The sequence below is a fragment of the Balaenoptera physalus genome (genome assembly GCF_965194825.1).
Source record: "Balaenoptera physalus genome assembly, chromosome: 1".
In the NCBI taxonomy this organism is placed as follows: Eukaryota; Metazoa; Chordata; class Mammalia; order Artiodactyla; family Balaenopteridae; genus Balaenoptera; species Balaenoptera physalus.
Window position 1 is genome coordinate 29,382,549 of NC_138882.1, and position 16,703 is coordinate 29,399,251.

General features: G+C 36.8%; 1 protein-coding gene and 1 pseudogene across 12 annotated transcripts in view; both read right to left on the bottom strand.

Moving 5' to 3' along the window:
- SDCCAG8 (SHH signaling and ciliogenesis regulator SDCCAG8) overlaps positions 1-16,703 on the bottom strand; it is a 263,302-nt gene that overhangs the window by 150,977 nt on the left and 95,622 nt on the right. The window lies entirely within an intron of this gene.
- Positions 7,503-8,139, bottom strand: LOC309665043 (ATP synthase subunit d, mitochondrial pseudogene; annotated as a pseudogene). The gene has a single exon. The product of its transcript is annotated as an ATP synthase subunit d, mitochondrial pseudogene (transcript).

The following is a 16,703-nucleotide window of genomic DNA, read 5'->3' on the forward strand; positions in this document are numbered from 1 at the left end:
TGAAGAAATTAGAATTCCAGGCAGGCCCACTCCCCTTCCTTTGGGAGTTTCCCAGCACAGGTTTAAATCCTGCCAACTATTAATCCGCTCCATATTTACAAAGGTACTTTGATTTCTTAGCCACCCATCCCTAATTTTTCATAATTTGCCACCACTATAATCTTCTGTCACATGGCTCAGTGGTACCTAAGCACACTAACTGTACATAGTAGGTACAAAAGTAAATATTTTTTGATTTGACTAGAATTATCTTGAAGAAGGTAAATGGTCTGAATCTTAAACAGGAAAACAAACACATCAGTTAAAAAAAATCATACGCAAGGCAGAATGGAAAATACCAAGCTATAAGGAAGTCTTCAGCTACAGGTTGCAGGGCTCTGCCCTGCCTTTCATGTTATACTTTTTGACCCACTGACTTTAATGAGGACACCAATGATAGGATGATCAAATTTGCCTGTGACAAAAACCTGAGAGGACTAATTTATTATGGTGAAATGTTAAAAACAGAGTCCAAAACGGTTCAGACAAGCTGACACATAGGTCCAAACTAAAACGATCAAGTTTCAGAGAGACAAATGCAAATATCTGTATTTACTGCCCAATTGTAGGGCAGTAGACTTATGCCATTAGAGGTTTTAACTGAATTTAAGCTCACTAAGAGTTCACAATGAGACATGTTTGATAAACACATAACCCAAATGATAACTGGCTCTGAAGCTAGATTAATACAAGCTTAGATGACAGCTCCACTTCTATGTACTGCTGAGGTCATACCAAAAATATCATATTTAGTTATCATCATGACTCTTTAAAGCAACTAGATAAAATAGAACACAGGAGAGAGAAATGAGGATAGAGAATGTGAATAATAATCATAACAGCATTAGTAAAAATAATAATTATTAATATTTACAGATCACTTATTAATGTCATGCACTGGGCTAAGAGATTACCTCAAGGTTTTTACAAAACACTATAAAGTGGTAATTTTATCTATCCTCATTTTACAGATAAGAAAACTGAGGCTTGGATATATTAAGTAATTTGACCACGTTCACCAGGTAGTAGATATTAAAGTGAGAATCTGACTTTAGGCAATCTACTTTCAGGGTCTGAACTTCCGGCTGCCTAACCACCCACCCATCCAGTTCCTGTGACCCTAATTGTATGCTAGGCACTGAAGCACTGGAATACAAAAGTGGATGTGACAAGTAAAAGTCTCTGACCTCAAACTTACATTCCAATGGAAAAGACAGATTTTTTTAAGTAAAAAAAATAATAAAAAATTATAATAAGTTCCATGAAGGAAACAAGGTACTATGAGAGAATAATGGAGCGGTGCAAGGGGATATACGTTAATAGTTAGAGAAGTGAAGACATTTAAACAGAAACCAAAGAAAGAGAAAGAGGTGGTTAAGCACAGGAAGAGTGAAGAAGAACATATAAGGCAGATGTTTGTCCAAAGGCCTTGGCATCTTTGAGAAGCTAAAGGAAAACCATGAGGATCAAGTGAATGCAGAAAGGAAAAGTAGATAGGAAGAGTAGATGTTAAGACAACTGGTGATCAGATTATGCAGGGCCTGGTAAGCTATGGAAAAGAGTTTGGATTTATATTTCTAAATGCAAATGGGAAGACACTCCAAGTTGTTAAATGGAAGAACAACGTGATTCAATTCACATTTGCCTTTGCTAATATGTTGTGTATGGACTGAGGGGGGACATGACTTCATGAAGCTAATATTGTGGCAAGGAAAAAACAGATAACAAACACAATAAATGAGTAAGATATGGAGTAAAATAAAGCAGAAAGGGGAAAGAGAGTACTGGGGGAGTGGTGTACAATTTAAAATAAGGTGGTCAGGGATGGGTTCACAGAGGAACTATTAAAGCAATTACTTGAAGGCATTAAGCTAGTGATCCATAATGCTATCATGGGGAGCAGTGTTCCAGGCAAAGGGAACAGCAAGGACAAAGGCCCTGAAGTGGGATTGTATCTGATGTGTTTGAGGAACAGCAAGGAAGCCAATGTGGCTAGAGCAGAGTGATGGAGGAGAAAAGTAGGAGATGAGGGGCAGAGAGGTAACAGGAGGGCCAGACTGTGCAGTATCTTGTACATCAATTGTGGGGACTTTGGCTTTTACCACGACTAAGGTAGGGAACCACTGATAGTTGCAATCAGAAGAGGGACAAGATTTGTCCCTGCTGTCTGTGAAGGGACTAAAATGGGTTGAAGCACAGAAAAAAGGAAGCCAATTAGGACATTACTACGATAACACCAGTGAAAATGATAGTACCTTGAGCTAGAGTATAGCAGTGGATATAGTGGAAGAAGATATAGGGATGGCAAGCAAGCATATGAAAAGATGTTTAATATCATTAATCATTAGGGAAATGCAAATTAAAGCCACAATGAGATATCATTATACACTTACCAGAATGGCAGCATATAAAAAGACTGATCAAATACTCTAAACAAATATAATTGCTGAAATATAAATATCATTATAAAAGAAGTTATTTTCATCCTGATTTTAAAACTTTCTAGGCAGAACACTCTTTGACATATATCGCAGCAATATTTTTTTGGATTTTTTTCCTTTTCCTAAAGTAAAGGAAATAAAAGCAAAAATAAACAAATGGGACCTAATTAAACTTAAAAGCTTTTGCACAGCAAAAGAAACCACTGACAAAGGGAAAAGACAAGCTACTGAATGGGAGAACATATTTGCAAACGATATGACCAATATAGGATTAATATCCAACACATATAAACAGCTCATACAACTCAATATCAAAAAAAAAAAAAAAACAGCCTAATTAAAAAATGGGCAGAAAAACTGAATAGACATTTTTCCAAAGAGGAAATGCATATGGCCAAGAGGCACATGAAAAGATGCTCAACATCACTAATTATCAGGGAAATGCAAATCAAAACTACAATGAGATAACATCTCATACCAGTAAGAATGGCTATAAATGAAAAGTCTACAAATAAGAAATATTGGCAAGGATGTGGAGGAAAGGGAACCTTTGTACACTGTTGATGGGCATATAAATTGGTGCAGCCAGTGTGGAAAACAATATGGAAGTTTCTCAAAAAGCTAAAACTAAAAATACCATATGACCCAACAATTCCACCCCTGGGTATGTATCTGAAAGAAACAAAAACACCAATTTGAAAAGATACATGCACCCCAATGTTCATAGCAGCATTATTTAAAATTGCTAAGACATGGAAACAACCTAAGTGTCCATTAACAGATGAATGGATAAAGAAGATGTGGTATATATATATGTATGTGTGTATATATATGTGTGTATATATATATATATATATATATACACATATATATACACACATATATACATACACACATATACATTGCGTGTATATGTGTATATATATACATATTCACACAATGGAATAAAAAAGAATGAAAAAGAATGAAATTTGATGGACATGGAGGGCGTTATGCCAAGTAAGATAAGTCAGACAGAGAAAGACAAATACTGTATGATATTACTTATATGTGGAATCTAAAAAATACAACAAACTAGTGAATATAACATAAAAGAAGCACACTCACAGATATAGAGAATAAACTAGTGGTTACCAGTGCAGGGGCAACGTAGGGGTAGGGGGGTGGGAGGTACACACTACTGAATGTAAGATAGGCTCAAGGACGTATTGTACAACATGGGGAATAAAGCCAATATTTCGTAATAACTGTAAATGGAAAGTAACCTTTTGAATTGTATAAAAATAAAAAATTTTTAAAAACTTTCTGCCTGATATAGCACAACAAAGGTAAACTAGTAGTTAGAGGATCTGTCATCTAGTTTAGGTACTACTACTAATTATTTAAAGATCATTCTTTAGTTCACTTAGGCATTCATTTACTCATTCATTGAACTAACAGATAAAACTTATGGTAGGCCTTCTCTGAGCTGGACACCAGGGATACAATGATGAATAATATATGGACTCTGACTTCATAGTAGTTTACAGACACTTCTGGCAAATAATAGTTTTCTGGGGCTCAGGGTGTCTATCCTCATCTCTTATGCCTCCTTTTGCCCTCCAGGTGTACATGGAACAGTGTCTTTGCACATTCTGTCCCTTTTGCCTGAATGGCCTTCCCTTCCCACTCTCTCTGTTCCCCTCCAGACTAGGTTGAAATATGAATTTTACGGTAGAATCTTTTTTTTAAATAATAGCTTTATTGACATAATTCACACACAACTCTCCCATTAAAGAATATAATTGAATGTGTTTTAGTATATTCAGAGTTGTGCAACCATCACCTTGATCAATTTTAGAACATTTTAACACCCCAAAAGAAACTCCATACCCATTAGCAGTACTCCCCATTTGCCCCCAACCCGCTCAGCCCAAGCATCTACTAATCTTTCTGTCTCTATGGACTTGCCTATTCTGGACATTTCATATAAATCATACAATATGTTGTCTTTTGTGACTAGCTTCTTCCACTTAGCATAATGTTTTCAAGGTTCAGCCATATTGTAGAATGTATCAGTACCTCATTCTTTTTTATTGCCAACATATAGCTGTATAGACATAGATATAGATAATCACATTTTACTTATCCATTTATTAGTTGATAAACACTTGCGTTGTTGCCAGTTTTGGGCTATTATGAATAATGCTGATATGAACACTCATGAACATGTTTTTTTTTTTTAATAAATTTATTCATTTATTTTTGGCTGCATTGGGTCTTCGTTGCTGCCTGCGGGCTTTCTCTAGTTGCGCCGAGGAGGGGCTACTTTTCGTTGCAGTGTGGGGGCTTCTCACTGCGGTGGCTTCTCTTGTTGCAGAGCACAGGATCTAGGCACGCGGGCTTCAGTAGTAGTGGCACGCGGGCTCACTAGTTGTGGCTTGCGGGCTCTAGAGCGCAGGCTTAGTAGTTGTGGCACATGGGCTTAGTTGCTCCACAGCATGTGGGATCTTCCCGGACCAGGGCTTGAACCTGTGTCCCCTGCATTGGCAGGTGGATTCTTAACCACTGAGCCACCAGGGATGTCCCTCATGAACATGTTTTTGTGTGGACATGTTTCATTTCTCTTGGGTATAGACCTAGTAGTAGAAGTGCAGGGTAACTTTTGAGAAACTGTCAGACTATTTTCCAAAGCAGCTGCATAGTTTATATCCTGCCAGCAGTGTGAGGCTCCAATTTCTCCACATCCTCGTCAACACTTGTTATTATCTATCTTTTTGATTATAGCCATCCTAGCAGGTGTGAAGTAGTATCTCATTTTCGGTTTGATTTGCATTTTTCTGATAGCTAATGATGATGAGCATCTTTTCATGTGCTTATTTGACATTTGTATATCTTCTTCGGAAAAATATCTATGAAGATTCTTTGCCTGCTTTGGAAATGGTTTATCTTTTTATTATTAAACTGTAAGCCTGCTTTATACATCCTAGTAACAAGTCTCCTACCAGATAGGTAATTTGTAAAAATTTTCTCCCATTCTGTGGGGGTTTTTTCCACTTTCTTGATGATGTCCTTTGAAGCACAGAAGTTTTTAATTTTGATGATATCCAATTTATCTATTTTTTTTCTATGGTTGCTTATGCTTTTGGTGTCATATCCAAAAAAACCATTGCCTAGTCCAAATTCACAAAGATTTATGCCTATGTCTTCTTCCAAGAGTTTTATAAGCTTAGCTCTTACAGTCAGGTCTTTCTATCTACTTTGAATTTATTTTTATATATAATATAAGGTAGGGGCCCAACTTCATTCTTTTACATGTGGATATCCAGTTTTCCCAGCACCATTTGTTGAAAAACTATTTTTCACCCATTGAATTTTCTTATTTTCCATGTTGAAAACTGATTGACTGTTGTGTAAAATCTTTTTGAATTCTCTCCCACCAAAGTAAGCTACCCTTCCACTGAGCCCTCATCTTATCACAGTCAACTTTCTCACCAGACTGTAAGAGTTGTATGAGCAATACATATATTTTATTTTTCAATGCAACCCCAGTGCCTATTTGTTAGTGACACCTAATAGGTTACCAGTAACTATTAGTTAGATAAATGAATGCATTAAAATGAGGTATTAACTCTCAGCTTACTCACAGTCTAATCATTTATGAAATGAAGGGGCCAAACTAAGTCATTAAAGTCTTTTTGGCTCTCAGTACCCACCAAGCTACTGCCCTTTACTATCTGATGTCCTCCCTCTGATCCTTCGTATGAAGCCACTGAAACAAGGGAGACTAAAGATAAAAATTACCTTCATGAATTTTATTGCTACGTGGTTAGAAAGCATCTTCTGAAAAATGCCAAGCTATATTAAGTTACTCTTAACAACCAGCAATGGTTGGGGGAAACGGGGGTGGCGAAAAGGAGCTATAGCAATTACAGTTTTAAAAAATCCATAATTATGGATCCCTCCTGAAAATACGGATAGAGTATAATGGTGGATCTGTGGTCATGTTGGCCCCTTCTAAGTTATAGTTGAATGTGAAGCAGAGTAAATAGAGGTGAAAGCCCAGTTGTTCTTAGTGTAAATGTCTTTAGAATGCCTTCTAAAATCTTTCTCATTTTCTCTTCCTACTTTGTTTTTTTCCTTTTCCTCTACTCTCCTTTTCTTGTTTTTATAACTGGAACAACTCAAGAGTCCTTTGTTCTCTCCTGGCTGATGAAGTAAGTCAAAGGTATCCTAAATTCAGCATTTAGAGACTTCAGGCTCTGCTCAAGAAAAGCCTGCTTATCAGTAAGTCACACTTCTTGTATTATGTATTAGTGAGATATATGTGCCATATATCTATATCTAAATATATATACACATACATACATATATCTGTATATATATACACACACGAAGATATCTGTCTTTAGATTTTTAAATATATAACTAGATAGTTGATTCATCCATTTGCCTTAAATCCCCTTTTAGACCAAAACATCTGGCTCTTGATATATAAACCCTTAAACAGCTTCAATCACTGTACACACAGTGGACTTTCAATTACTTAGGGAAGAAACACTGACTCAGCCCTATTTTTCTATGATAAACGTAAGTGTAGAGACAAGTTGAAAATGACACCCTAAGGTTTCTAATTCAAATTAGGATATGACAATTACCTCTCAGTATGAGGTTATCATATTAAGTGAAGTAAGACAGAGAAAGACAACTATCATATGATATCGTTTATATGTGGAATCTAAAAAAATGATACAAATGAACTTATTTACGAAACAGAAACAGACTCACAGACATAGAAAACAAATTTATGGTTATCAAAGGGGAAAGTGGGGGAGGAATAAATTAGGAGTTTTGGATTAAAATGTACATACGACTACATGTACAGATAACCAACAATGACCTACTGTATAACATATCTTGTAATAACCTATAATGGGAAAGAATCTATATATAACTATATATGTAGTTTATATATATATATATATATAACTGAATCACTTTGCTGCACACCTGAAACTAACACAACATTGTAAATCAACTATATTTCTTTTTTTTTTTTTACTATATAATTATTTTTAATGTCCAGAGTTTACAATTCAAGGGCCAGAGCTTTCTCCCAGACTCAAGTTTATAATTGCTCAATTGGCTGGTGAGGCCAGTAGGGATACTTCTTCTTATCTAATTTGGTTTCTGGGAAGACTTCATTCAAGTCCTCAATGGTCATCTGATCAAATGGAATTATGTTCTTCATCTTCTCCAGCTCTTTCTCATATTCCTCAATCCTGGTCTTAGAGAGAGACAAGAACTCAGCACAAATTTTCACATCTTTTTTTTCTTCAGCATCCACCTGGGCAGTATATTTATCCTCCGGCATAGGAACCTTCAGGGCATTAAACTTCTTCTGGAAGTCATCCACCAAGCCAGCCTTTGCCACACTGGCCTTGTAGTAAGCCCAGTCGATGGCAGGTGGCTTCTCAGGCAGAGCGGCCAACCTGGAGGTGAGGATCTCATTCCAGGATTTCAGGGAGTTAGCAACAGCCTTCTGGTTGCGGGGTATGATCTCCCCAAAAGGTACCCAGTCAATGGCTTTTAGAGCAAGTTTCCGTCCAGCCATCTAGAGATCCTTCACTGACCCCGGAGGCCCACAGTCCACAGCACCAAGAAACGGAAGTAATCAACTATATTTCAATAAATTTTTTTAAATGAGTGAATTCAGATTTCTATGCAGATAATTCTGAGCAAGTGAAAGAAGGACCCAAAAGAAAAGGTAGTACTTGCAATGATGGGACAATCTTTCATGTCAAAGAATTCAACAATTCTTTCTCCTCCACCTTCTTAAGATTTCCCTAAACTTTTTACCTCCCCCTTTTCCTTGGCTGCCACTCTCTCTAAGACACGAGCATTCCCTTGTACTTTATGGGGAACTTTCAACCACAGTTGACTCATGACTCCTGAAGCCAGGCCAATGCTATTACTTGCATGTTTTATTACCATGGTGGGGGGGGGTGGTGATGGGGGTGGAGGGGAAGAAGAGAGAAAGAGAGAGAGGACGAATATGAATGAATATCAGAACTTCAGTTGTAAGGAGAGAGATTCTATACAGAAAAGAATTTTCTATTCTCCACAGGGAATGCCAAAAAGTCTCAGGGCAGTCAGAAAGCAGGCCAGAAATAAGGACACTGCTGCTTTCTTGTCTTTGCCCTAAAATCTAAATGTCAGTGTAAGTGATCCACTTAAATACAGATGTTAACACCAAGAAGGGTTAAATTACCTTGACCATCTCTTAAGAATAGCAGCATGAATATCTAAACATCTTGCAATTTATTAATAGTCATGAGCAGCCTGCAGTTATATCTAGAATCTCTGTCTAGGGCAGCCTCTCACACTGTACTCCAATGAGGGTCAGAGGAACATGCCAGGGATATGTGAAATCTCTAAGAGAATTAAAAACTTGTTCTCATTCTGATGATTAAAAAATCAAAATACAAAAAAATATGATCATATTCTAGGTCATCTAGATCCAGAATTGCCACAGCATTTCATTCCATGGCTGTATTTATGAGAGCACCAAGGAAAAACTGAAAGTGAAAGCATTAACTATTAATGCCATTTTTCTCCAAAGGAGTTACCAATTTATTCCCAGGGGTCATGGGTTCACACAGATACGAAACTCTGACTGAGGGTATTTAATTCTGCAGGCTTCCTGAAAAGTGACGACTCTTCAAAAATACTACCTTGGGCAGTTTGCTGTTGTCTAAAATCCTTCCAATAGACCTTCATTCTTAATTCAGACTAGGACTTTAATCCTTATTGCAGATTAAATGGTATCTATCTTGTATTTAAATTCAACTGTTTAAAAGGCTAGATGTTTCATTGTTCTACTATTCATCATAATGAAAAGAATATAATCTAAAATTGATGACAGTAAAATTTCATTCTTATAACAGAAGTGGCATTTTTATAAAATCAGAGTGAATGGGAAATTTGGAATGACACTTGAGACTCCATGTAATTTTATTGATTTTATTAATACTTAATTCATAATTAAGAACAACAGAGAAATATCTCTTATGTTTCTGAAAACATAGGCATTTAGACATAAAGAAAACCTTAGCTTTCACTTATCCAAGCTTCTCATTTCACTGGGAAAGAAAATGAGGCTCTGAGAGGTTTGCTCAGGAAGTTAGCTGAAAAGTCAAATCAAGTCTTTGGACTCACAGTCCACAGGTAAAATATTACCCTGTACACTCTGTGTTTCACCTTCCATTATTAGTCATGTGGAAATCTTCTACAAATTGTTAAAGTAACTGTCAATTCTTTTATTTCTAGAAAACTAATCCTACTTGATTCTAACACTTAATAAGAAGACATTTTGTTGTATGCCATCTGAAAATGATGTTGAAAATCTTAAAATCGTCTCATTACATAGAAAACACTACAAAGGAAACGAAAAACTTATGCAAATATTCCCAAAATATGATATGACTTCTGTGCCTGACTGTAGGACATGCGGCATGTTATATGTAGGCAATTACTTGGGATTCTGAACCTTATAGAAGACTTTTTTCTATGGGCAATCTTTTATAACAGAGACGTGGCACTTGAGATACTGAGGTCAGTGATACAAGTATGCTATGGAATCAAAAGACACATACATTCCTTGAACATCTCCTTCCCCTGCGTGCCTATCCCCATTCCTTTGCTCAAGCTGCCATTTTCCAACCTAAATGCCTTCGTCTCCCATCTATGGTGGGCAACATCCTTACCAACCTTCAAGTTTGTCCTCTCTCCTTCTCCTAAATCATCATACCCTTTGGTAGTTTGCTAATGATAGTTATTATGTTCTTTGACATATATTTATTTGCAAACCTGTCTTATATACTCCCTTTTCTAAGAACTGAAGTTCATTCTAGGCCAGCATAGTGCATGCAATATATGGTTATTGAGTTAAAAAAATGAGTGAAGTTTAGGGCAAAAGGATTCTAAATTTATAACAGTATCTGTTCTCTTCAAAATATGACTTATCACTTTCCTTTGAAAGTACACGTAAATGGCCATATTAAGTGATCTATGAAGAGAAGGCAGCAACACATAAAATGCTTAAGATATTGTTAAGTGGAAAAAGTAAAAACCAAAATTACATCTAGGCTATGTTTACTACTTGAAAATATTATATATGCATATGGACAAAAAGTAGAAGGTAAAACAGAAAAATGAAAACAATTTGCTCTGTTGGGTGGTGGAATTATTGGCTTCTGTGAATGTGTCTATGCTTATACAATAAATATTTTTTTTAATGTATACATATGTAGTAATTAGTAATATTTATACTGGATATTGGTACTAATATTTATGGACTATAAAAAAAAAGCATCTGTAGCTGTCCTATGTCTAATACCACTCAGTTTGCCGGCCTGCATGGAAACATATTCAAAGAACTGCTGCCACCTGGTAGTCACCAGAATTGCAGACTTGGTAATCAGAGAAGATAACCTGTAAGGTTAGAAGGCTGGGTCAACTTTTAAGGTCAAAATAAGCATGCACAAATTTTTTAAGGACCAAAATATGAATCATCCACTGAAATTGAAACACGGCATAAATTGTATTTCTTTAGGACCAATAGTTGATGAATCTTATGACTTCCTTAAAACACAAAAATATTTCTTGACTTCACTTTACAGTTTTATATTCCTATCCAAAGGCACACATTTATTTCTAAATATTTATCCCATAAGGCGTATTATTTCTAAAAGGGCTTGTTTTGTTTCTTATTTGTGCCCTTATCTCTAAATAGCCCTATATTGCTACTTTCATATATATTGTTTCTGTGCATATTTGATTTTTTTAAAAATATATTATTATGGTGACTAGCATTATCATCTTTGCTGGAAAATCAAATGACTTTTTTGAACATATGAATTTCCATAGTGGTTTTATGAATGAGATATACATATACTGCCACCTAAAACCACAGCCCAAATCATTATTAAAGTTAATAATGCTAAATGCCCCAAGGATCTGCAACTTGGTATTATTCACTGGATTGATGTGGAACTGTTTCTTTGTTCAAAAAAATCAAACTCAATTTTTTACTGCTAATTTTCTAACCTTACAAACATAATTATAATCTTAAATGGAGAAATTAACTTTATACGGTGTTTTAGAAAAATAATAAGTTGATAACATTTTATAAAATGGAGATATTTTAAATTATTTACATAATCCTATTTGTTCCATTCAAGCATCACACAGCACAAGAACAAAAGAAGCTGATTTATTAGACATATGCCAGGGTGAAGAATTTTCTCAGAATTCTTGGTTAGCCTGTGATAAGAACACAAATTTATCTAAGTATGATGAACAATGCTTTAGGGCATACTTAGGGAAGATGCTATTTAAAAAAAAAAAAAAAAGCTTTTATTGCATCACACACATGGAACCAGATTCTCCCTCTTATGGGCTGTAGCCAGCATGAAGTTCACACTACATTAATTTGCACTTGTCGATATGCTACTTTGCAAGTATTTTTAAGGCATGTTCAAATGTGTACTCTGTCTCTTAAACTAGAATATAAACCCCCTAAGGGCAGGACCTGGGTCTTCTAGTTATCACCCCACAGTGCCTAGCGTTCTGGTCTGGGCAGGCCAAGCCCTCTCGAATGGCTGTGGTCTGAGTGAGGAGCAGGGAAACGAATGTGCTAAGCCTCCAGCACTGAAAGACGGTGTGAAGAACACTGGAGAGCAACTCTGTCATCACCAGGACCAAGTGATTACATGTACTAACGGCATGCCCAAGTGGCCCAATCCCAGTCATTTTTTAGAGATAGAAGTGAGACTGCAGGTGGTAGTTGGATAGTTTCTGAAGTCTAGCTCTCAGAAGCCATCCATTATCTCAATATATTCCCCAAAAGCCTTCTGAAGAGAGTATACAGCATTACAGACACATAAGAGAGAACAGAGACGAACGGGATTTTTCTTTAATCTGTAGTTGCTAAATTACAAGTAGAAAAGACAAATATCACTACTAGCCAGTTTAACACATACAGTGAAATATTCCTAGGATGTTTCCAGAATCAAATAAAAGACAATGGACCTCAGAGGTCCATTAGTTGGGTCTTTAGGTAAAGCATATTACTGCTACCGTTTAAAACTAAAAATTTCAGGGAAGAAAGTTCCATGGCCTGTTGTAGCAATCTATTTCAATCTTCTTACTGTCAGAAAGTTATTTCAGGCTGCTGTGATTTCCAGTTGCTGTGATTAAATCTCTTTGTTCTTATTCTTTCCATACTAAAGATTGAGAACAGGTGTTTAACTTTCTCCTTGAAATTATCTGTCAAGTCCTTAAAGATAGTGAAGCAATGCTTTAGTCTTCTCTAAGTAGAAAGGTACAATTCTTCAACTTTTCTTTATTACTTTTATTTCCCTGGCCTTATGTAGGACTTACCTTTAGGACGTGTTGGGCTTCCTCTCATATTTACACAAAGCCATACAAAATAGCTGTACTACTCCCAACAATCTAATTCATTCAACTGAACTTAGGAAATAACTCCTGTGTTGATACAGTCCACATTTTTTAATGTCAGCATTAAAGTGTGGAGTCATACTGCTGTAGATACGAGCAACACTCAAATCTTTTTTTGTGTTAATTTTCTAGCCAAAATTTTCTGATCTATTTCTTTTGTATATGTGCTCTAGCCTTAAATATTTGCTTTGATTACCCCCTTCAGGTAATTTTGAACTTCAACGTTTCCTACTCAGTATTAGCCACAACTCCAAAGTTATAACTTACACAATACTGACAAGAAAGTCTTTTTAACTCTGAAAGAAATTGAACCAAGCTAAAAATTTTGTAATATAAAACAATTTATTTATGTATATGTGTATTCCCATCCAAGCCAGTTTTTAAGCCATGTGCCACTAATAATAAGATAATAAGACTATAACCAGTCATATACTCACCTGCTGATGCCATTAGATGATTAAGAGACCAGGGATCTGGCACATTTTCTGTATTTCAAAATACTCTAAAACCATTAAGTTATAATTTAAGATTGATGAGTCTTCAATCTCAAAACTCCACACTCTAGCAGGGCAGGGGAAACAAAGTTTTATCTTTATACTCAGGGCAGGGGTTGGCAAGCTTTTTCTCTAAAGGCTCAGATAGTAAGTATTTCAGTCATGGTGGGCTATGGGGTATCTGCCACAACTTCTCAGCTCTGCCTTTGTAGCAGGAAAGCAGCCGTAGACAATATATCAACAAATGAGTGTCGCTGTGCTCTACTACAACTTTATTTGTAAAAACAGACTGCAGGTCAATTTGGCCCATACGCTGTTGCTGGCCAGCCTTCTTTTACAGATACAGGACACCTGCGCATGTTAAACACGCACTCATATCTGCATATGTAAGTAGGAGTATGCATTAGCACACCAAATCTCTGTCTGCCTATCCCCATAGCTATGGTGGCTTCATGGGCATGTGATCAGTGTGCTCATACAGGGCCCTGTGTTTAGAAGGGCCCTGAACTTGCAGTTTAATGCTCTGTGGTCAACGTCTTAAAATTCTTAGGGATTTTATACTGGAATTTGTGTTTTATAGGTGAAGTCTGATGGTACAATGGAAACCCCACTCACATCTGTGGTCTTGTCTCTCCACTGACTCATGGCAGCCCTGGGGCACTTCTTGGACACTTGTTCCCTTCCAGCTTCCTCTTCCTGGCCCCTGCCTTGGGACCTTGCTGCTCTCCATGTTGGGTGGGACCAGGTCATGGAAGTGTTAGGGGGAGGCATTTGTTCTGCCGTTATCATTTACCTCTGGCAGGAGCCTGGATGTGAGCCTGGGAAAGGTTGGGTTGAGTGTGTACACCCCTAACGCCTGAGGGTAGGACATGGAGTTGACTATCCCTCCTCCCGCCTGGCAGCACTACAGCACACTCAACAGACTCAGCGTGGAGCCTCTGCCCACCCTGACCCCTGTGCCAAGTGTCTCCCTGTGTGGAGGCTGCAGTCTCTAGGGGGCTGCCCAGCTGACCACCTTGGGATGGAGAAGACTGACTCTCTCCCCTCCCCTCCGGGGCATGGTGTATAGGTTCTGTGGCTAGTGACATGGAGAACCTAGAAACCATGGATTCATCTGTACACCCAGTCATGGGGCACCTATGGGGGTCTGCATTCCCCCACCATGAATATCCCTGTGCTGGAGGGAGTCCAACATTAAATAGCAAATAAAAACACCATGACATTCAGAGGGAGGGAGAAGGGGAGAGAGAGAGAGAGTGAGAGAGAGAGGAAAGGCTGACTGCAGGAGAAAGGAAAACGTTTTGTAATTCAGTACCTTTAACATCACTTTTTTCCCGCTTTTTGAACAAAGGGCCCTGTGTTTTCATTTGGTACTAGGCCCCGATCAAAGAATCAAAGGCTGTAAAGAATCATCTTCTGAGACTCATCTACCAAAATGGAAGCTAATAAAGAAAATTCCACTTATGCATCACTCATTTCAGAGTCAGCTAACCTTCATACCGCCAGGGTAATAACAGGTTTCCTGTAGCCTTCCTAAATCTTAAATGTAAGGCTCTGAAATTAATTATGTATTTTGGATTTCAGACTAAGGGGCTCCTTTCAGAATATGATGATTGGGGTTGCTGCAAGGTAGCTATTTCCTCAGATAGTTTGCTACAGGATTAACTCATTTCCTTAGAATGGTGATGAGGTATCTTATAAATATAAAGCACAATCAAAACACTATGCATGAAATTTATTGATAACAACAAAGAAAGTTGAAATTTTTCTAAGATTTCCCTTTATTTCCTATTAAAGAAGGTAATACCATAACATTCTAACATACAAAAACGTAGGTTTCCCTGATTTGAATAAACTGTAAAACAAACACTGTAGAGATGGTATTTGAATATGGGTTGGGCATTATATGATATTAAAGAATTATTAATATTTTTAGGTATGATGATGACGTAGTGATTGTGAAAAAAATCCTTCATAGATGCACGTTGAAGTATTTATGGGTAATAACATAATGTCTGAGATCTGCTTTACATACTTCAGCAAAAGCAGAAGAGAGGGAAGACAGAAGAGGAAGAGAAGATGGAGAAGAAAAGGATGACAGGGATGACAAAGAAGATGAAGATGACAATGAAGGTGAAGATGAAGGAGAGAAAAAATTGTGAGGTAGATGGAATAGGATTGGCAAAATGAGGAGCCTAGGTGATGGAGATGTGGGGATTCATTATAATAGTCTCTTTATCTTCATATATGTCTTTAAATTCCCATAATGGAGTGTGTGTATGTGTATAACTGTTGTCTACAAAAAATTTCTAATAAAAATCAGGGCACAGATTTTTCATTCTCCTTCATACCAAATGTCTTTTTTTTTTTTTTTTTTTTTTTTTTTTAGTGTGAGAAGCATCCTCTGAGGCTGACAGGAGCTCTCTAAACTGAAGAGACACAAAGGAGTTGATGGGAAGGATAATCTGCCCATCAGTTCCTAACAAAATAAAAAAAAAGAAAAGGAGAAAATGGGAGGAAGAGATTGCCATTGTTACTCTCCTAACCTTTCCTTCTAATTATGCCAGAGTCAAGGCTTGGGTCACAAGGAAAATGATTTGGGTGGTCAACCATTTGCCCTATTTTGTATACATCAAAAAGCTCTTGTTCTCACCACATTCCAATCTGACAGATTCCCATCTACTTTAAAACTGTAAGAAGCCAGATTAACAAAAATATAAATAAAATGACTATATTACAAGGAACCCCCTTTTTTGTAAACATAGAGATAGCCTTCTTGTTATTCTGAATTGCATGATATGTAACACTTTAAAAGTAAAATACGCTTTATATTATTATAAGTACTTCAGATCAACATTCAACATGCCCAGCTTTTAAAAGTTAAATGTAAATTTCTCTCGTCAGTGCAGATGGTGGCCAAGCAAAGTAGCTCTTCAGTCATAAAGACAGAAGGTCAGGTCATGGCTGAAAGACCAAAGAACAATTGCTGCTTTGCTACTCCAGATCATCAATGGAATGAGACACCACTACTTTCTTTTTTTTTGAAACTGTCTATTCAATACAAAATAGTTACAAGGAGTACCTATAAGATTTCCTCAAATTATGTCCAAGAAAAAATAGTAATAAGCACATCACATCTCTGACGTCCTAAAAAGGCACATCTCTATCTAAAAATAATACTAAAATCATTATAAAAACTGTCAATGTTTCACTATTTAGCAGGAAATAT